The 22,191-nt window shown below is 33.1% G+C and overlaps 1 protein-coding gene across 4 annotated transcripts in view; it reads left to right on the top strand.

The window, feature by feature from the left end:
• Positions 1 to 22,191, top strand: part of LOC117610583 (E3 ubiquitin-protein ligase RNF220) — a 235,944-nt gene that overhangs the window by 56,653 nt on the left and 157,100 nt on the right. The gene's annotated exons all lie outside the window — the stretch shown is intronic.

Below are 22,191 nucleotides of genomic sequence, written 5' to 3'. Positions count from 1 at the left end.
TAAATAGAAGAAATGGGGCGCGGTCTGGCGTTTCTTTTGCCCCCCCTCACTGTCCCCCTGGTTAAGATAAAGGGTTGAAAATTAGTGTACAGTATTTTCTTTTGATATTCTATCGAACGACACATTCTGAATTTAATTTGGTACAAGGGCCATTTTGCCTACCTTACCCGGCTATACCCTTTAAGATTATTGAGACAAATTTTGTTATACTGTAAGTTGAATATCAGAGAGGGCTTGTTGGGTCGAGTATTTTAAAAGGGATGGTAAAATTGATGCAAGAGTGGATGGAACAAATGTTTGGACACCAGGTAGACGAATGTCCGTGGTATGGAACGTGCTTGGAACAAGGAGCGCACGGCTTCCAAGGAACGGTGGAACAAAACTATCTCATTGTGTGTTAATACGTTTCGCCGCTGCCGGCTCGATTTCTGTGCCTTGCAACTGCCACTATGCATCTCGCTGTTGCAACACTACCAGTCGCAACGCCCAGGCATTCAGCTTGCAATTTCAAGCTCCCGTGAAAGGTGAATAAGCATATTCACAGTTCGTATTGTTAGATGTACTTAATCTGAAAAATAACGAGTACAAAGGAATACAGTATTATATACACTCCATTTGGTGTTTAACTCTCGAAGGATCAACTGATTCATAAGTTTTCAAATGTGTGAGGTGTAGAAATGAATTTTTTCATTTTGCGAGTTATCTCTTTTCAAAGGCATCATCTGTATCTTCAGATAGTAAAAATTATGAAGCCTGGATTAATCGTGACCGAAAATTATAAAATATATGGTCTGAGGGTTATTCTTTCACTACATTAATGTCAACTTGGAGAAAAACAATAGGAGCATAATGCATACTTTAATTATTACACAATTTTAACTAGTTAAATTAGAAATGTAACTATACAAAAATTAAACAAAAATCTAATTAACATAATAACAATTTTTCAAAGTTATATTTTTGTTAAGCTGGCATTAGAATAGAAGGGGTTGACATATGAGAAAAGAAATAAATAAATCTTAAATATTATTAATTTTTTTGACTTGCTCACAGAGATAGTTAAAATGTTAAAAATTTGAAGAATCTAATTACCTGTTATGTTAATAATACATTTGTTGCCCATATACATATTCCAAATAAATTATATAATTATGTACAAAATAATGATTAAAAATTTAATAAGAAAAGTAAAGACGGTATAAAGGAAATGATGGAATCTTACTTTCCTGGATATTTTGAAATTGTAGGACAATCGAGTTGGGCAGAATATCCACTTACGGTAGATTCTTGTTATATTGCCGCGGACGATGCTGTAGAAGCGGACAATTTTTCAAGCTTCCAAGTTCTCATTTGGAGGCGGACAAGGAGATAGAAGTGTATCATCTTCACAGGCTATGAAAAAAAGCTTATGAAGGTCAAATCGCTCACGTGGCAATATAACAAGAGTCTGTTGTAATGTTTCTTATTGCTTTTATTTTTCAACTGGTAAATAGAATCAAACATATTTTATTTAAATAACGAATTTTATAAAATAATGTAATTTTAAATGCTAAATAATAACAATGCCATATACTTAGTTGTTTTATGTTAAATATTTGCTTTTGATCATAAACTTAAATTACCTTATTTAAAATAATAATTTTTAATCAAAGTAAAAATATTGCTACAGAATGACATTTGACAATTTTTTATTAATTGACTGCATCAATAAACAGCTAACGATAAGATATGATGTCTCCGAAAACAGCATTATATTAACACATTAGCCGTCATAATTAATACACCACACGATAATGTAGATTATTTAGGATATTAAAGATTAATTATTGTTTAATTTAATGCTTCAACTTGCTATTGTAAATTTACTTCCTTTATCTTCTAATTATTCGACTAAATTAAATTTGTAATACCAGTGGTTGATGACACTAGTGGCGATCAATGCGTTAGTGTTTGCATTTTTAATTAACAACGCGGTAATGTCAAATATGCACAAAGTCAAATATGCATGGTTTATATAACAGTTACAATGTGGCTTTGTGTAATATATGTTAGTATTCAGTAGTATTTTTTTATTTTTTTTATTTAGGGTTTATTGTCACATCAACTACAAGGTTATTAACGACATCAAGGAGTAGGTAAAGCTTATTGATGTCCTTTTTATTAAAAAGTGAAAATATTTCGTTCAGTTTTTTTTAATGAAAATCTAACTATATTTTGCTTAATATTTCATGATTATGAAAGAAAAACATAAGATGTTAGATATTGTTCTTTTCTGGGATATTAAAATATTAATAACAAATTAATAACCCATTTATTATTTTGAAATTAGAAATTAAATATTCAGTAATAAACAATGTGATACTACAAATAAAATTCGTTAATTGATTCCGAGGAAAACCAGATATTTCATATTAAAAATATTCATGAAATATTTATATAGTTATATTTATCAAACCTTAAGCTTGAAATTGATACATGTAATACAAGTATTATTTTAACCCTCGGACGGCGGACCATGGAGAGAGCCACAACTTTTATTTAATTTTTTATTTCATATTATTCTCGTTTTCTAAAATGTACATTGTTCCTTTAAAGATTGTTTGAAGAATTTTATTTAAAAATTGTGCATTTAACTTAAGATTAATATCCTTTTATATATTTTGTAAGTTTAGGTTACACTAACCCAGGTTTAATTGTTCAAGGGTTAAAATACTTTCATACCTATAATAAAATCATATTAGACTTCTCTTATTTAAAAATCTGGTATTTGATATGCAACAGCCTAAGAATAATTTGATAAAACTGTATCTACGCAAAATTATAAAACGTGTTAGACGAAGAAGAAATAATGTTAAATAATATTTTTCGTGTTGTATACCGAGTTATATGTCTTGATCAAAGTTATCAAGGAAAGTTATAAAACATTACGAAGGGAAAAGTTTATTTCCTGGTTAGGGTTGTTAAAAAACTTGCACTGTAAGGATTGCACGGCATCATCGAAGAGCGTTCACTGGTATACTCGAGTTTGCGCGAAGAAGCTTGAAGAGCTTCCGGTGGCGTGAACCGACCGACAGAAAGAGCTTCGCCACCGACAAGAGGAACTTTGAAATGAAAAATAAACGGCACGGGAGGACAAGCAGAGATCCAGGTGGTTCAATGCTCTGACAGTTTTTCACGCGCAAACAAACATACAAGGGTTACTTCGAAAGCTTTACACCTTTTCATATACAGCCTGTTTCAGAAATAACATGATAATAAGTAATAATATTAGATAATATCGTCGGTTATAGCACCAAATTTTATAACCAGTTTTTGTAATTTGTGAGTAGATATATTATATTTTAATTTATAGTTTATCCTATCAATTATTTATATTTCTAAAAAATAACCTTTTATATCAAAAATTATTCTCAAATATATAATTTATTTTAAAAAACTAGATATCTATAAAATTGAATAATATTTATTCTCTAAATATATATTAATAATATTATTTAAATAAAAAAAAAAATGTTACATATTTAGCTCTTTTAATTTCCAGATATTTAACATTCTTAAATTTTTTGTAATTACCCCTGATACAAAAGGTAGATTCAAAATCTAATTTTATTTTTTTTAATATTAAAAATTCATTTACATTACTTTAAATATTAATAAATTAAAATATGCCGATTTTTTCTTGCTCTAGAGTGGCCTATCCCCTTAATGGAATATGTAGATACATGTTTTACACGAAGATGGCAATAATGTGGATGAAAAGAGGGGTTTGTCGAAAAAGCTATCTTTGTATGGCAAATTACTCGAAAATTCCGGGACCAATTTTCAGCAGATTAGGAAGGGGGTGTTAGTGGAGCATCCTCTTAGGTTTAGCACGTTTAGCGAGTATGGGGGTGAACCACATATTGGATCATATCGTATCTTCTCGCACTCCATGAATAATGCATCCGAGAGGTCGCCCCTCTGCCCCCATCGTCTCCCTTTCCTGACCATTCTCTAACGCTATTCTCCTTCTTACCATTCCCTCGTTTTCTTCTCTCTCTCGCGTGCATAATACTTTGGCCAGTCGCGTTCCGAAATCTCTTCGTAATTAAAGCTGCCATATATTTCACTTTAATCGAGCAGATTGGCTGGCTACCATTCGCCGCGACGATTTATCATGCTTTGACTCGGATCCTCCACCTCCTTCACCGCCTCCTCTGCACTTGATCGCATCGCGAGAAGATTATACGGTCCAAGAGGTATTCGCGAACACGTGTAATTGCTAGATTTCCGTTCGATGAGATGCATGAATTCATATTTCATCTTGTAGTAAATTCGTTTTCTTTTCTCTTTTTTTCTTTTACCTTCTCGAGTATACACGTGATTGTAACCTAATTTCACCCTTGTCTTTTGATACATCACTTTGTCCTGTGCGGTAATTTGTCCGACTTGCTGATTGTCTTGTTATAGCACTGCAGGTGGGAATTAATAGGTTGTAGCAGAAGGTTTCTTGTATTTACGTAGTGATTTTTTAAAAATAATATTAGAAATTGTAAATTATCAAAAATATGTGTTGGTTTTGTGTAATAGAAGTAGAATTAGGATAAATGTGATGGCTTCTTACTTTTAACTTGATTTTGATCACAAACTTTCTATATTAATCTAATAAATATTCAAGCTACTTTTTGTTAAAAATTGCTGTATTAAACTTTGAAAATATTAATCTAAAGTTAAATATATAATTTTTTAACAAAAGAGTTTCATATATTGGAAAAATAATTTTCACAGGAATAGTTTAAAATTTAGAAAATGAAAATAATATAAAATAGAAAATTACATTAAAATTGGGACTCTCTTTATTGTCCTCTGTAGTCATTTCTTGATATCTGCATTCATATTTATTTTATCCTGATACGAAATTTTTATATTTCTTGTCTTTGTAATTATTAATTTAATTTTTACATAATTTTGGAAATTTTCAAAATTATATAATTTTTCTTTAAATGAATGTTTAAAATAAGCACCTATTTGTTATCTATTAAAGCTATTTTTGTTTTTCGAGATTAAAAAATTAGTTCAAGAAATATGGTCCCAAATTTTTTAATTTACAATCATCTCATCCAAAATTATTGAATTTGATTCTACCTTTGAAAACCTTTTTCGAACAATGAACATGAATTCATTGTTCTCAAAGATTTCGAGAAATGTTTTTAATTTAAAATGTGAAAGAATTTAGCATTTTTAGAACTTTTTTCTATTATGTTTGTATTTACTTATTTACTTTCGACAACGTATTTGATTTTTGTCAAGTATAAATATGAAATTTTATCCATCTTATATGAAATGCGTATAATATTGGAAATTTATTCTATTTCCTTGACACCGTTGATAAAATATAAGATAAAAAAATCAGAATCTTATTATATATGAATGTTCCTATGATTGGGACATAACTCTTTATATAAAAACATAAAATTGAAAACAAAAAACTGTTACACTGAAGAAATGGTGATAGTTTTTTGCATTGAAATTAATTTTTTGCGATTGAAGACAAATTATATTACACATTTCATGATTTCTAAGATTTTACTTGTCAGTAATAAAATGGCAAGACCAGTTCAGAATACACAATTACCATGACCAATTTTTACTTTATCTAGATATTTAATTTTTAAAAAAGCAGTTTTTACAGATCTGAATAATTATTAGTTTCTGTTTTAAGAAACTTGAATTTGAAATATAGGTTTGCGTTTGTGACATTACTCTTTTCTAGAATTTCTATCTTAAAAATCAATCACTATTAAGGATTAGATACAATATATTACATCCCAAGAATGGGCACATGAAAAGGTTGGGTTACATGAAAATTAAGAAATTTTTATTTTTAAAATAAATTAAAATAAGTGTTACAATTACCCCTACCCATGGGACAATTCTATTTAGATTAGTACAGTAGACTTTTGTTATATTGCCATGGACGAAGCTCTAAGTGTGGACAATTTTTCAAGTTTCCAAATTTTCAGTTGGAAAGGGAAAAAAAGAAAATTGTATCATTTTCCTAGACTATAGTGGTGGATAAGTTGCAAGCTCAAATCTCATATGTGGCAATATAACGAAAGTCTACTGTATTTATTAGCAATTAAACTTGAATTATCTCTAAAACCAATTTACACAAAATTACATAGGAAATTACTCAAAAAATGAAAATTCTGCAGGCATATGTTTAACAATTGAGTGCTAGTAGCAGAAACGTATATCCGTTACTTTATCGATGTTATGAAAATGGAATGATAGGATGGGATTTTTCTTTTGGAAAGCTGTTGACTTTTTGCCCGCCGGCAGGCCCGGTAGCAGCGCAGTGAAGGCAAAGGAATCCGGTAGCCCTTAAATCGCACTAGAAGCAGCAGAGTCTCCTCGCTGTCAGAGTCTGCGAGGATAAATCTTGGATTACCACGCGCTCCCTTTCGTGTTGCTCCTCTTCTTCTCCTGAACTCCAGCTTCCTGAGTACCTGGCATCTCTCGATCTTTCTTTTCCCCTCTGCCCATCCTCCTACCCAGTCCCCCTTTTCGGTAACACCGGCTTAACACCGTCGTCTTATAACCCGCGACAATTCGAAACTACCGTGCGACCCCGTATTAAAAGCAGCTACACCACTTTTATACTTTTATATTCAGTCAATTCACTGATTGAATTCATCTGAATGGTTTTCCTTGGTCTTTTTTTATCGAAAGATTGATTTTATTAACCCTTGAACAGCGGGACCGGGGTCAATCGTGACCGAAACCTTCTAAACATATACAAATGTATAATTTTTAAACAAAAGAGTTTCATATATTGGAATAGTATCAAATTTAGAAAGTAAAAATAATATGGAATACAAATTGGGGCTCTCTCCATGGTCCGCCATTCGACGGTTTGACGCAATTGTTAATATCGCATGTGTTTAATATACTGAAATTAATTTTTTACAAATGGAACGTGGATTTTTTTGTTCAGATATTCTACTATTTTGTTGTCTAGTTTTAAATTTAATCAATCCTGAGATTAAATGATTATGAATTCACTAATCAATGCATCATTGATAATTATCAAATGAGGCTAATTTTCCATAATTTTTATAATTTTCTCTAATCTGTTTTATGATCTTTTTACGTTAGGTAAGGAATTAAATGAAATTAAAACTACTTATTTATAACAAGATTGAGACGTTAGCAATGTCATTTGTATTCAGATTTATAATTATCTTATGATGATAAGGTAATAAATTAGAGGATTTCTTTTTTGCTTCAGTTACAAAACTGTATGAACGAGAATGTTCTGAGATTGATATTTCTTATCTTAACCCCTTGTCCTACAATGACGTCTGGAAGACGTCATTCATTTCATCTGCCATTGTAGACTTTCACCGCCATGCAGTATATACTACTAATTTATTATTTTATAATGTTACTTAATTATTGTCCATTAACATTATATATCAACCTGATTAAATGTTATATAGCAATGCAAATTTCGAAATAAAATGTTCTGTTTCTAAGCTTGCATATAATTGTTCAGTTGAGCCAAATTAAATACCTAGTATTATTCGAACGCTTCAGATTCCGTTTTATTTGTATGACAAGGGGTTAAGGCTGATAGTACAAATATTACAAACCTTTCTTTATCCCCGACTTATATTAGATATTAAAAAATTTTAGGACTTTAGAAACTGTCAGAAGTAGAATCTCACTCTTCTAATTTTTTAGTTTGACAATGTTAGAATTTTTTAATTTTAGAGAAACCTAGTCAGACCTTCGATTATACTGTTATATTAACCGAAATTTTTACAAATCGCTAATAAAATTCAAAAAAGATAATTTGCAAAATTTACGAAAATGAAACAATCTACGCACCAAAGACTATCTTGTATCGATCGTTCTTTTTTCTGTTATATTACCGTTGTAAACGAAACAGAAAAAAATAAGAAGCGAAATAAGTGGAAGAAAAGTGTTGTAAAGTATTCGTGGGGTGAACTGATAAGGAAGAAGCAGTCGTGCGACCCTCTTCGTTTTCTCGGTGATCCGCGAGATGCCATGAAGCTCTGGGCTAGATCTAGTCAGACATTGCTTGGCGAGAGTACCTCGAGCGAGCCCTCTTAAATTAATTACAGGGAAAAGATATCCTCGCATCCATTCCCCTGCTACCACTAAAGCGTCGTCGAGCAACGCAGTCGGGCTTGCTCGAGAGTCGACTGAAGAGAGCGAAAGAGGGTTCCTTCCGTGTACTACTTTTGCTACGTTCAACCGAGTGTTTAACGGACGGGAATCCTCGTTAAAGGAGAAAAAAAGGCGTCCCTTGACTGAAAAAAAAAATTCCTAAAAGTACATTTTAAACGATAAGGAGATTCTAAATCTTTTAAGTGAAGCATTGGACTCTTTGAAATCTGCACATCCACGAAACACTTTATTGTTGCAATTATTAATTATAATTTAGCATATTTTATTTTTTTGCTGAATTTTACGTATGCACTAAGTTGGAAGGGGAAACAACATTTTGATAGTGGAAATCACTGCATTTGGATATGGTAGACTCTCGTTACATTTCCATCTGAGCGATTTGATTTTCACGTAGATTTTTAAGCATTTTATCTTCCTTTGCCCATCCAGCTGAAAATTTGGAAGCTTGAAAATAATATAACGAAAGATCTATATAAGTAATACACTTTTTTTCTGTAAATTAGTTATTATTTTCTGATTTCTGATTATTTCTTTCACATAAAATTACTTACTAAAGTAATATAGAGACAAGGTATTAATCAATTTAAAAATAAAATTAAAGATGTACTATTGATATCCAAGGACAATAATCCTCCATTATCAACATTTCACTTTCTCGTAGCATTGAACAATTGATGTTATATACTTTATAAAAATAAAATTAAAATATTAACCCTCGGACGGCGGACCATGGAGAGAGCTCACCAATCTTAATGTAATTTTGTATTTCATATGATTTTCATTTTCTAAATTTTACATGGCTCCTTTAAAAACTATTTTTTCAATATTAATTAAGCATAATTAGCATACTAATTATATATGTGCTTTGTAAATTTGGGTCTCGATCAACCCAGGCTCCGTTCAAGGGTTAAATATTATGTATTAAGTGTGTTTTCTTACCACGTTTGACGATGTTTCTTGTTAAAAATGAAGTGTTACACTATGGTAAGAAAAGTTGAACTGTAATCTGAAATATTATTGGCGAAAGTTAACTGGTAAATTGGTAAGCTCCGTTAGAAAGGGTTGCGTGCCACGGGACAACAGTGAAGCGGGTACACGCGTATCCGAGTAGAACGAAGAGGGTAGAACGGCCTATCGGTATTATTCCGACCAGTCATCGGGACTTATGCCGCTTATGGGATTACACGAGCATTAGCAGACAGCTTGTTCTCTACCATTCTGTACGAGATCCCCGATAAAGCAAAGTATTTCCACCAACCTGTTCTCGCCCCAATCACATCTCCTACCTACTTTCATATTTATTATTTATGCTTTGCAAATTATTAAGTGTAGAAATTAATTCTAGAAACTTTTATTCAAAAAAGATAAAAATATATCAATTATTTAAATATTTTTCATAGTGATTGATGACGTTTCATTAAAAAATAAATCATCAAAATTATAATACAGTAAATGCAAGTTGCTCAAACTACAGATAATTTTCCAATGACTTTCAGTTCTTTTTATAATTTTAATTATAAGAAACTAAAATAATTTTGAGTTGGAATTTTATAGGATTGAAATTGCTATGTTTGCGGCCGTATAAATTTATTTTAATATAATCATATTAACAGTAACGTCGCTAATGACTATTTAATTAAATGTACAATTTTACATATTTATGGATCAAATTTTCAAAAATTTTCTTGATTTCTTTTATACCCTTAAAATTTGTTTTTTATAGTTTTTTTCTGCGACACAAATGTTTTTTGTCCAAAAATCTTGTTTTAACAATTTTTAAGAATGCTTTTCAAAAATTCTTTTAACTGTAAATTTTGTATATTTTACTAAGGAAATTTTTTGTATCATAATTTTCTTAATTTAATACTGTAAATTTGCTACTATCTGCTTTCTATAATTCCGTTAATAATGAAACGTACACTTTATTTATATTTGCAATATAATGCAACAAAGGCAGGACCGGATTAATATTTCTGGGGCCCGAAGCTATCAATCATTGAGGGCCCCCTTGGTTAATTAACTTAGTTAAAAAATTGAAGTAATGTTTAATTTAACAAAAAATAATGATTTATAATTAAATAGTGTCGAATGAGAAACATCAGAAAGACACATGTTTGAATAATTTAATGATTTAAAAAGTTTAAAAGGAGAGGATATATTTTTGCAATAGCAATTTGATCCAAAGTTTGCAAAATCAAAATGAATTTCAAAATTTGGAACTCTTTAAATCATCATAGGATGATGAAAAATCATTAGATCGTCGTCATGAAAAATCATTAAACCATCATTATGAAAAATCATTGAGTTACCACCATGAAAAATTATTAAACCATCATTATGAAAAATCATTCAATCAGTATATAATGATTTATAAAAAATTGAAAAGAAGGGATTTGTTTTTACAATGACAATTGAGTCGATTATTTACAAAATTATTTGACATTTTTTGACTTATAAGGGAGCCCAGGACTGTAGCCCCCCCCCCCGCCCCCTAGATCTCTCCTTAATCGTACACTGAACGAAGGGTTAAGGTTATCAGTTTAACTTATAAAGAAAAGTCTCATTGCTTTTCGATCAGTCCCCCTTCAACAGAAATCTCTTCGCCATTAATCAATTCAACATTCAATTGTCTGGTCTGATGTAAGAAAGCCCGTTTTAGCGACACGATAGTCACCACGGTATGCAATATGGTTTCTCTTCTCAAATTACCCGTTCCACAGTTTTTCAGTCTCACGATACGTCAGCTTTAAGAGTAGTTTGTTGTACGTAAATGCTGAAAGTAACACGAGTTGGAGGGAAGTAACGCGATATCGTGGCATATTTTTAAAACGACCCACCTACTGTATCAATGATTTACCTGCCATCGATTCTCTTATTGTATCTACAATGATCGTGGTGTTTCAAATTAACAAAAAATGAGGAAAAAGAATTCACCAGTTGTCGGCAAAAGTTATCTCGCCAAGGATCGGTTTCTGTTCAAGAAGAAGAAGAAGAAGAAGAAGAAGAAGAAGAAGAAGAAGAAGAAGAAGAAGAAGACGAAGAAGAAGAGGTGGAGGAGGAAGAAGGTGAGTTCACAGGCCGGTATAATTTATTTAATTATATCGAATTCACGTTGAGAAGCGCGTGCCTGGAGTTCTCACGGTAGGGACACACAATAAGGACATTCATTCGTTGCTTGGTTGTTCCGAGCATGGACAAGCGGTGTTTCTCCTTAGGTCTTAATCGTTCGCCACGGAATGCGCGTTTAATGCAAAAGAGGACACAGGCGGCTTGTGTTTGACTTTGCTTATATTTTCTCTGGCTGTCCTCGCGACACCGAGCCACTTACTTTACGAGCTGTTCGATACCTCCTCCTTCACCTTTCTTCTTCCTTTTTCTTCTCCGGCTTCCCAACTCGGCTGCGATCTTACAAAATCCCTCGAGCACCGTCTTGACGCTAATGATACAGCAAACTCTCGTTATATTGCCACATGAACGTTTTCACCTTCGTATGACTCTTCTACCGTTAGAGCCTATAAAAATGATACACTACTATCTCCTCCCCTTTCTCCAAATAAGAGCTCGGAAGTAGAGGGGTGCGAGTACTCGTAATTTACAAGCCGAGCTGAACTCGCTTCGATTATTCGAGCCGAGCCGAGCGCTTGAATTTGCCGAATTACTCGAAATCGACGAACTGTTTGAAACAAAAGCGAGCTATTCGAATATTCGAGCCGTCGTAAAACTTCGATTTACTTGAAGATGAATTTTCAGCTCGAATATTCGAGTAGTTCGATTTTTTCGAGTAGCTCGCTTTTGTTTCAAACAGTTCGTCGATTTCGAGTAATTCGGCAAATTCAAGCGCTCGACTCGGCTCGAACAATCGAAACGAGTTCAGTAGAGATGTGCGAGTACTCGATTTATTCGAGTCAAATAATGATTGGGTCGGTCGAGCCGAGCCGAGCGCTTGAATTTGCCGAATTACTCGAAATCGACGAAAGCGAGCTACTCGAAAAAATCGAACTACTCGAATATTCGAGCCGTCGTAAAACTTCGATTTACTTGAAGATCAATTTTCAGCTCGAATATTCGAGTAGCTCGCTTTTGTTTCAAACAGTTCGTCGATTTCGACAAATTCAAGCGCTCGACTCAACTCGACCGACCGATCATTCTTTGACTCGAACTTGGAATTTTGACAAATTTTCCGCGGCAATATAACGAGAGTCTACTGTTTCACGTCCCTGAACGATAGTCAAATTTTAGCTTGGTACAAAATGTAAATTCATACGCGAAAAGAGGAGGAGGAATCTAGGTAAGGTTTACGGTTGAACGCTTAGAGCCGGACGCGAAACCACACTTTTACTCAATGGGGTGTAGGGCGACGGTGGTGGAGGATAGGCAGTAATAATACGCAAACAATATAGGTTGAAGTTGGGTAGTGAACAGGTCGACACGACCATGGAGTACCCCATTGCTCCTACTCTGTATGAAATATCAACCACCGTGAAACTTGAACGCCCTGAGAAACTTTGGCCCATCCTTCGTCCACTCTCGCTTTCGTTCGATCACCAATCTGCTGTCTGCTCCCCAGAAGTTACGAGACTGAAAAATCTTGGGAATTTCTATCAGAAACCGAGATAACTGGCTGACCGAGATCCACCGTCAACGAGAAGGTCGTGTAATGCTTTGGTACACCGTGGATGGAAGATGGGACGAAGCGGGGTTGGTTCAACGTCAATATTCACTAAACTATGCCAGAGTATATCAGTCCTTTGCTACACGTTGCTTTATGAAAAAGTTGTAAAATTAATAAAGAATCCAACGACCTGCCTCCTTCTGCTCCGCCTTTGTGAGCTTCGACAATCTTGGGGCTGGTTCGTTTGAATATATGAAAATATGAATATTGTTTGAGGATACGTATGAGAGAGTTGCTTATGCTACAAGATTATGAAATATTGTAAATTTTCAATGATTTTCTTAATATTACCCATTCACTATATTACCTATTCATATTGTTAGGAATTTTTTTATTCATTTGATTAGAAATATTCTGAAAATAGTAGGTGTTATTTGTTTTAAATATATATGCAGTGTAGTTAACTCTTGAACAGCGGAGTCTGGGTCAATCGAGACCCAAACTTACAAAATATATACAAGGAAATTAACCTACAGTTAAATATATATTTTTTTGACGAAAAAGTTCCAAATATCAGAAGAATAATTTTCATAGAAACTGTGAAGGAAACTGCAGAGGAACTTGCATTGCATTAAAATTGCGGTTCTCTTCAGTTATTTTTCTTATTAGCGTAGGTACCTATCAAGAATCTTCTTGCCAGAGAGGAAAGATTTTCAAAGTATCTTCAAAGTAATGACCTTAAATTTTTCTGTCTTATTTTAAAATAAGTTTTCAAGGTCATTTTGAATTTGTTTATGTGTAACTTTATAAATATTTTACATATTAACTGGTGGTCTTTCGACAAATTCAAGGATCTTAATAAATTTTAAGTTGACAACTAAACTTGTAATGTTTTTAAATATTTCACTTCAAAACCAACTAATTTTATTATAGGAAAATAAAAATTTCAATACAAAAGTGGCAAAAAATTATTAATCCATGGGGCATTCGTTTGACTTGAAAATTGTAAGTTATGGAAAATTCATGGGAAAATTAAGTCACTCTTGGACCAATATAACGAGAGTATCCTGTATCAACAGAATTGGGTAATTTTTGGCACTTATTCGGATTAAAAATTGTAGTTTATGGAATTAAGAATTCTGTAAAAAAAAATGTAAAGATTGCAAATTTAGTTTCCGATCTGTAATAATATTTTTCAAAATCTAATAATATAATAAGATGATAAAAATATTTTAAAATCGACTAAAATCGATGGTCACTCCAATCGCTAGATTTTAACTTTGTCGACTTTGGGGATAAACTGGAGAAAAGTATTAAAAAAAAAAAGATTTATGGACATATCTTCAACAACCTTGGACAGAAATCCAAGAAAAAATTCTGAAAACATTTACCGGAAGGTTGCCAAAATAAATTTTACCCATCATCCGAAAATAGATAACGTATATTCATGAGAAAATTCATAACTTCACGTACTTATACAATTTTCAATATATTCTAATGTTTCAAAATTAGAAATTCAAACATAAATTAAAATATTATCAAAATATAAAAATTAGAAATTTAAACATAAACCTAATCCTAAACAGTGTCTCAGAATTTACAAACGGAAGTGTCTATCACGTGTTTTGATATCACCCATTTAGTGTAATAAAATCCAAAATTGTATAAATATACTTTCTTACTGTTATAAACGTAAACTTGGCATACATGTCGGATTCTGTAGCCGTAATTGTTAAACTAATATTGAAACGGACGATTCGGGATCCGCCGCTTTTATGTCCCCGTTTGTACTGGCGGACTTCCGCCGTGGGATAATACGGTTAACCACGCTGGCCATTAGTCTTTCCACAATCGATACACGCCGGCTGTTACAGTGAAAATCGACGTTGATTATCATCCAACAACCTCGATGGCTCTCGTTCACTTTTCTCCTCTTCATTTTCTCCTGACTTTAAAACTAATCAAAGAAGCAATATTCGTCATTTCCACATGTAACTCGTCATTTTTATTCTTGAAAAAGGAAAAGAAAAAGAAAAAAGTGAAACCTAATGGCCGACAGGGTGGATTAATAATTTTGTTCATATGAAATATAATATTTTCATTACTTACCTAAATAACTTATCTTAGGTTTAACTTTTACTCTTTGATTGCTATTTTCATTATAACCGAATTTAATTATTTACCTGTTTTAATTAATTAAAGGTACATATCAATTTTTTATAATTAGCTTTTTATAATATAGATATTTTTTCTTTGATTAACGTTACTATAAATCATTCCAATTTTGTATATTTCATTGTCAATGTTTATTCACTTTAGTCATTTATAAATATTTCGGTTATCTCTTAAAAAACGGAGGCTGGGTCAATCAGGATCTGAATTTACAAAACGTATACAAGAATATTAACTTAAATCGTAGGAATAATTTTTAAAGGAACAGAGTAAAATTTAGAAAATCAAAAGAATATAAAATGTAAGATTACATTGAAATTGGGTCTCTATCCATGGTCCGCCATTCGAGAGTTAATAAAATAAACTTTTAGAAATATTTCTTGTCATTTAGGTAATTTAAGCAGTATAAAGTGCTAAATATATTTATGATCACTGTAGCATATACAATAAAGTTGAAAGAACATAATGCAATTTATTGTAAATTTTAACTCTTAACTGGCACGTTGGGATGTTTAAGACCCCAAACCACTAAATATTTCCTGTGAAAAAGTTATTCATTATTTTACCTTGAAAAATTTCTAGATAATCTTTGAAAGTTGTTTTAACATATTTCACTATGAAAAAAAAAAATTGAAAAACATAGAAAAATCGAGTTTTCATAAAAAAATTCATAACTTTTTCAAATTTTCATACATGAGCTAAAATTTTTGTTGAACACTTTTGAAATTGAATATTTTAAGAGAAAGAATAGTACAAAAGTTATGGTTTCAAAAAAGGTATTTATTTGGAGAGTTAAAGGGACGAATTTTAGCTAAAAAAGGAAAAAAGGCTGAATTAGTTGGGGTCGTCTCATACCCCAGAGTGCCAGCTTAATATCCACACTATAATACCTTAAAAGAACAGAAAAATATTTATTATACTTATATAGTTATAGTGAATAAAATCAGTCGGAGAAATTAATTTCTATTTTTAATAAATAAATAATGTACATTGAATCTAAGAACACATGTAGCTATCTGATTCTGTTTCTATATAGGGAGATGTGAAAAATTCATGTTGCATCTATTCATTTCATTGTCCGTGCTGTTTGCGTTCGGATAACAAGGTCTCACGCCGAGAACTGAGCCGGCTAACTTGCCGCAACACAATCCACTCTCTGCTTTCAGTCTGAACATCTCGCCTTCTACCACTTTTCCCCTTCGTATCACGCTTCTCTTTCTTCGACATGTTGTTCAGTTTTACGAATCACTGAGCCTGCCTTCGCGTACACTCTGCTGTGACTTAGGCTTTCCTTAATTACCGCGTTAACTGCCACAGTAAAAGTGATCATATCTTGTGAAACACGTCAAAACATTAATTATTACAGTAGACCCTTGTTATATTGGCGCAGCTGGAATCGTAAAAGTAGACAATTTTCAAAGCTTCCTAGCTCTTATTTAGAGAGGCGGATATCATTTTTATAGACTATGGTGGTGGTTAAATGGCATTGGGATGCTTGAAAATTCGTGAGTAGATTATATTGTTCGGCTGGCAATATAACGAGAGTCTACTATACCAATACAATTTGGTAATTTTCAAATTTAAGCATTTGCTATATTTCTTTGTATTGGAAAATGCTTGAAAATCCGTGTAAAGTCAAGTCGTTCAAGTGGCAATATAACGAGAGTCTACTATCCCAATACAATTTGGTAATTTTCAAATTTAAGCATTTGCTGTATTTCTTTCTATTGGAAGAGCGACACTAGTATGCTTGAAAATCCGTGTAAAGTCAAGTCGTTCAAGTGGCAATATAACGAGAATCTACTGTACCAATACAATTTGGTAATTTTCAAATTTAAGCATTTGCTATATTTTTTTTTATTGGAAGAACGACACCAGTATGCGTGAAAATTCGCGTAAAAGGCAAATCGTTCGAGTGGCAATATAACGAGAGTCTACTGTACCAATACAATTTGGTAATTTTCAAATTTAAGCATTTGCTATATTCCTTTGTATTGGAAGAGCGACACTAGTATGCTTGAAAATCCGTATAAAGCCAAGTCGTTCAAGTGGCAATATAACGAGAGTCTACTATACGAATACAATTTAGTTATTTTCAAATTTAATCTTTTGCTATATTTCTTTGTATTGGAAGAACGACACTAGTATGCGTGAAAATTCGCGTAAAAGGCAAATCGTTCGAGTGGCAATATAACGAGAGTCTACTATACGAATACAATTTAGTAATTTTCAAATTTAAGCATTTGCTATATTTCTTTGTATTGGAAGAACGACACTACTATGCTTGAAAATTCGCGCGAAAGCCAAATCGCTCAGACGGCAATACAATTAGATAATTTTAAAATCTAAGTTTTCGCAACTTTCAAATTTTGTCTATTTTCTTCTTTTATTAATCCTTTCACTATATTTCTTTATATTTCGTGAAAGTCTGAAGAAACAAAACAAAAAGGCAGGTGGGAGTGGAAGAGAGGAGAACAACGAGAAAGTAGTGATTTCCTAACATGGCAGAAGAAACGATTCCAGAAGCGTGCGATTGTTGGGTATCGCGATCACGGCAGCTGACAGTCGATCCTGCGATCTTAATCTGGTCAACATACTCGCGAGAAGAACGAAGGGAAAGATGTTACCAGAAGCAGGGGGAACCAGAAGGGAAAAAAATCGGTAGCTGGTTGATTGGGAGGAGACGGGAATCCGTCTGTCGGTTTATACGGTTGAGAGACCGGATCAAGAAGCTTGAATAATTCATTGAGAAAGCGAGACTCCACTACTTTAGCCTCGGTGCAAGCACTGACGTTGTTCCTTTCCTGTTTGAACTGTTCCTCTCCACTGTACATCACAGGATCATGTTAAATTCTCGGGGGTGATCTTCTTCCTTAACACACATTTAAACAATCTACTTTTAGATTTTAAGTTTGTTCCGATGAGTAATTCATTATTTTTTAATTTTATAATAATTTTAGCTTATCTAAATTTAATTTTAAATTCGTTTCCATTTTCGTTTTTTAAATCTCGAACCGCGAAGTGTGGTCAAGGTTATTATTGGGGCTTTCTCCATGGTCCGTCGTCTGAGGGTGAATATTTATTTTTAATTTAACATCTAATTCTTAGATGTCTGTTAGGTTTGGTTTAAGATTGACCTCACATGACGTTGCATTTAGTAATTTCCTCAGTTACACAAATTTCTTTTTTTTTTTAATTAATTGAAAATACAGTTTACCCCAACGAATGCTTTATAGCTTACCTAAATTTAATTTTAGTATATTGAATGCCATGCAATAGCTATTGGTACTTTCGTTATACAGTACTTTTATTTTTAACAAATTTTATTTATTATTTTTACAATGTTTCATAATTTCAAATTACTTAATACCAGAAATTATATACTAACAATAAATAACTAAAAGAATTTTTAATATTGTGGATGTCATGGTAAAGATGTTAAATTCGTTTCCATTTTCATTTTTTAAATTTTATTGTATATTTCTTTAGATATTATATTTTCAGTACATGAAAGTGTTCCATGAGTGTCTAATTTTAAAGAAATAAGTAGAAGGAGATGTGCAGAAATGTATCCTTCGCGTTTGATGCCGTAGGCATAAGTACTGTACATGCCTAAGCCACAATCTAAATTCATGTTGGAGAAGGATAAATACAGAGGGCATAATGCCAGCGGCTTAACACACTTTTAAAATTCATCCTTTGAGATGCAGAGCGGCCAAGAGCTCCTTTCTCATCGTTCTTGCCCTCTTCAAGAACCTTTGACTTTAGGTAGCTTACATGCTGATTAAGACACTCGATACAATTAGGCAGCGAAAAGAACCTCAAAAGACGGCTCCTTTCTTTACCTCCACCTTTGGCTCTTAAGGACCTAAGAACGTTTCACGGCTACTCTGACTGAGAAAATGTTCTCAAGAAAAATTCTTATTTACCGCAGTCTCAATACAGAAAGTATCATTTTCATATGAATGAACTTTGTTTTACAATCCTTATATTACCTTTTTCTGCCCGAGTAAATGGAACTGCAAACTGAGTATTAATTTATTTTTGGGAAATGACCCTTCAGTATAAAATAAATAAAAGATGAAGGAATACTAAAGTAAATTGAATTTTAGCCTCTTCTTCATTTTCATTCTCTAAACTTTATACTGAGTAATTCCATGCTAAATCGATCACTTTTTAACATCGATAGTCAGGATTATATTTTTTAATAATCTCACGATCAAAACAAACTTTCCCAGGAAAAATAGAGACATCCCGGGTTTTTGCCCTTCCTCATAGGCATTTCTTGGAAAGATGACAATTTAAAGATGAGGACCCATATAATGTATACAGTAAAAGCTGGATATATGCAACAAAAGTTTGGCTGGATATATGCAACATCGCTATCCCCTCCACTTGGGGGGATCCCCCTAAGCCGAACCGAGCCGCTCGGCGAGGAAACCGTGTAATATGATCCGACCGTAATATCGGTGTGACTAATACTAATTGAACGATAAAACTTTTTTATTTTTAACTTTTTCTTAATGAAACTTTTACTAACGCATTTGTGAGATTTTTCTGATTAAGATGGTACCAAACACGATATGATTTGAATTATATTTACTTATTAAAATAATAATAAAACTGTACATATGTATAAGGCAGGCCGTACACCACAGATACATCAAACACGCAACATGCAACATGCAACATGTTCGTATTCTACGAACGTAGAATAGGTAACGCGGCACGGTACAAACGATTTGTACGGACACAGAATCGGTACCAAGACTGGATATATGCAACGTTTAAATGCCCAGAATCGACACCTCGGCTGGATATATGCAACGTTTGAAACCCGAGCTGACACCGCAACCGGTTTTCATTTCAGATCGTCCTTTGCTTTTCGCCACTTTTAACATCAATTTTAGCAAGTAATTATAATTCAAACTATATCGTGTTTGGTACCACTTTAATCACAAAAATCTCACCAATGCGCTAGTACAAGTTTCATTAAAAAAAAGTTAAAAATAAAAAAGTTTTTTGATTCAATTAGTATTAGTCACACCGATACATTTCGGCTCTTTCCTTTGATCATCGGACCTCTCTCTTTCCGCCACTGTCTATCCTTTTCTACGTTCACGCTTGGCTGCTCGTCGCGTGTAACCCGAGATTCGACACCTCGACTGGATATATGCAACGTCTGGGTCCCAATGTTTGTTGCATATATCCAGCTTTTACTGTACCGCAGTTCACCAGAGTCCATAACTGCGAAAAGACCAGTTTTCGTTCTTCGCGCATCTCCAGTGCGCATCTTCGCCCTGATTGGCGATAGTCCCAAACGAAGTGGAAAACGATTGGCGGAGAGCTCGCTGCGTTCCCCCACCATCTTCCAACCTGCGCGTCGCAGTTATGGACTCTGGTGAACTGCGATATACATATACAGGGCGGCCCAAAAGGAGCTTCAGTTTTGATTTCAGCGCCATCTCTTTATTTTTATAAATATTTAAATCGTTATTTGATAAACAAATAGACCAAAGTTGGAAATTTTTTTTACACGTGTTTTTCAGTTTTAAAATGGTGACTGCAAAGATCACATACAGCCTCGAAGAACATGAGTTTTTCATCGCTTAGTGGTCAATTATTTCTTTCTCGACTGAAAGAAAGAATCACTGAAGTCATTCAGCTGAAAAATTTAGAAAAACTTGATTTGTATTCACACGTGTTTTACTCACTTTTTAATGGCCAGTGGAGATAATGTTGTTTTCAGATCGAATTGTTTGAAACAAGGTTTCAAACGTTTTTGAATAATATGCAATTTATTTGAATTGAATATCTCTTGTAGTTTTTTTATAATGAATTTTTCAAAACTAAAGCTTCTTTTCGGCCACCCAGTACTTACACATAGGTCTGTGGTCTCTCACCATTTGTGTATAAGCTTAGGCGAGAAAAACTGAATGGATATTTATTTATTATCCATATTGTGGGGGTTATAAGCGGAGCTTGGCACCCCAGGCACCCTGGGCCTCTTTCCTGTGACGTCCGCAAGATGTCACGCGAGTAACACTCCATCCTTTCTCGCAAGTGGTCCATCTTGTTGCTGAGAATATAGAACCCAGGCGTCTGGGGCAGAGACCGTCCACGTCAGCCCCACTGACGAGTTCTAGTGGGTGGTTCCCGAGACGAAACGTTTAATTACATACTAAATTTTATACTATTTAATAATAAAAATACATATACTATTCTTTTCTAAATTACTTTTAATACTAATATCGTCGAAATTACAATTTTAAAAGTCCCTGCTTCCCCTATATCGCTGTTTTCCTTATGTAAGCCTGATTTGATCACGAGTCTACAATGTGGAATTTGGGGAGTCACCATTTGTCCAATCGAGTTACATTTTGCTTTGTTTCATTCGAAAAGATTAGGCTATGATAAAATAATCTACTCCACTTCAAAAATGAATTTTATGATACTAAAAATATAAAATAAATTCTTTTTTTGCAAATTTCTCTGTGATGGACTAGAGAATTTTAATAGTTCTATTACTTCAGATATTATTTGATATTATTTTCCTTTTGGAAATTTGAACATCTAATTTTTAATCTTTGCAATGTTGTACACCTTTCATAGATCTGGGCTAGGATTGACCCCAATACTGTTCCATAGTTAATTTCAATCTAATACCGAAGAATTTTTATTGCATTACGTAAAGTTTGCCGTATAATGGCACTTTATGGCTCTAATATTCTGTCTTCTCTTTTTGAAGTATTTCGTAACTTTTTATTTTCACTGCTCATCAATTTTACTGTTTTGATAAATAAACATACCATATATATAAAAAAATATTTGGGTAACTTCATTGACGGAATAGTGAAAGTATTCGACTGTCAATCTCTGGACTGAGAGCCTTCGGGTTCAAATCCCAGTGAGTCATATTTTTATAAAAAAACATGTTTTAGATTCAATTAACGTTGTGATATTATTGAATAGATATTGAACCAAGTGGAATTCTCATTATTGTGTTTGATATCACTAAAAGGAATGGTATTTGTACGTATTATTAACAACTGATCGTGCTTTTAATTTCATCGATGTGGATTTATTGTCGTGGGGTTGTTTGACCCATAGAGGACACGTTAAGGGGTTCTTTCATAATCAACCGTCTGGCACGTGCTGATTCTAAAGTAGAAAGCAATGTAATAATCTCATAAACGAGAGTACTAATATCT

The sequence above is a fragment of the Osmia lignaria genome, chromosome 7 (assembly GCF_051020975.1).
Source record: "Osmia lignaria lignaria isolate PbOS001 chromosome 7, iyOsmLign1, whole genome shotgun sequence".
In the NCBI taxonomy this organism is placed as follows: domain Eukaryota; kingdom Metazoa; phylum Arthropoda; class Insecta; order Hymenoptera; family Megachilidae; genus Osmia; species Osmia lignaria.
The sequence above is the reverse complement of the archived record's forward strand: the minus strand, read 5'-3'. Positions and strand labels throughout refer to the sequence as shown.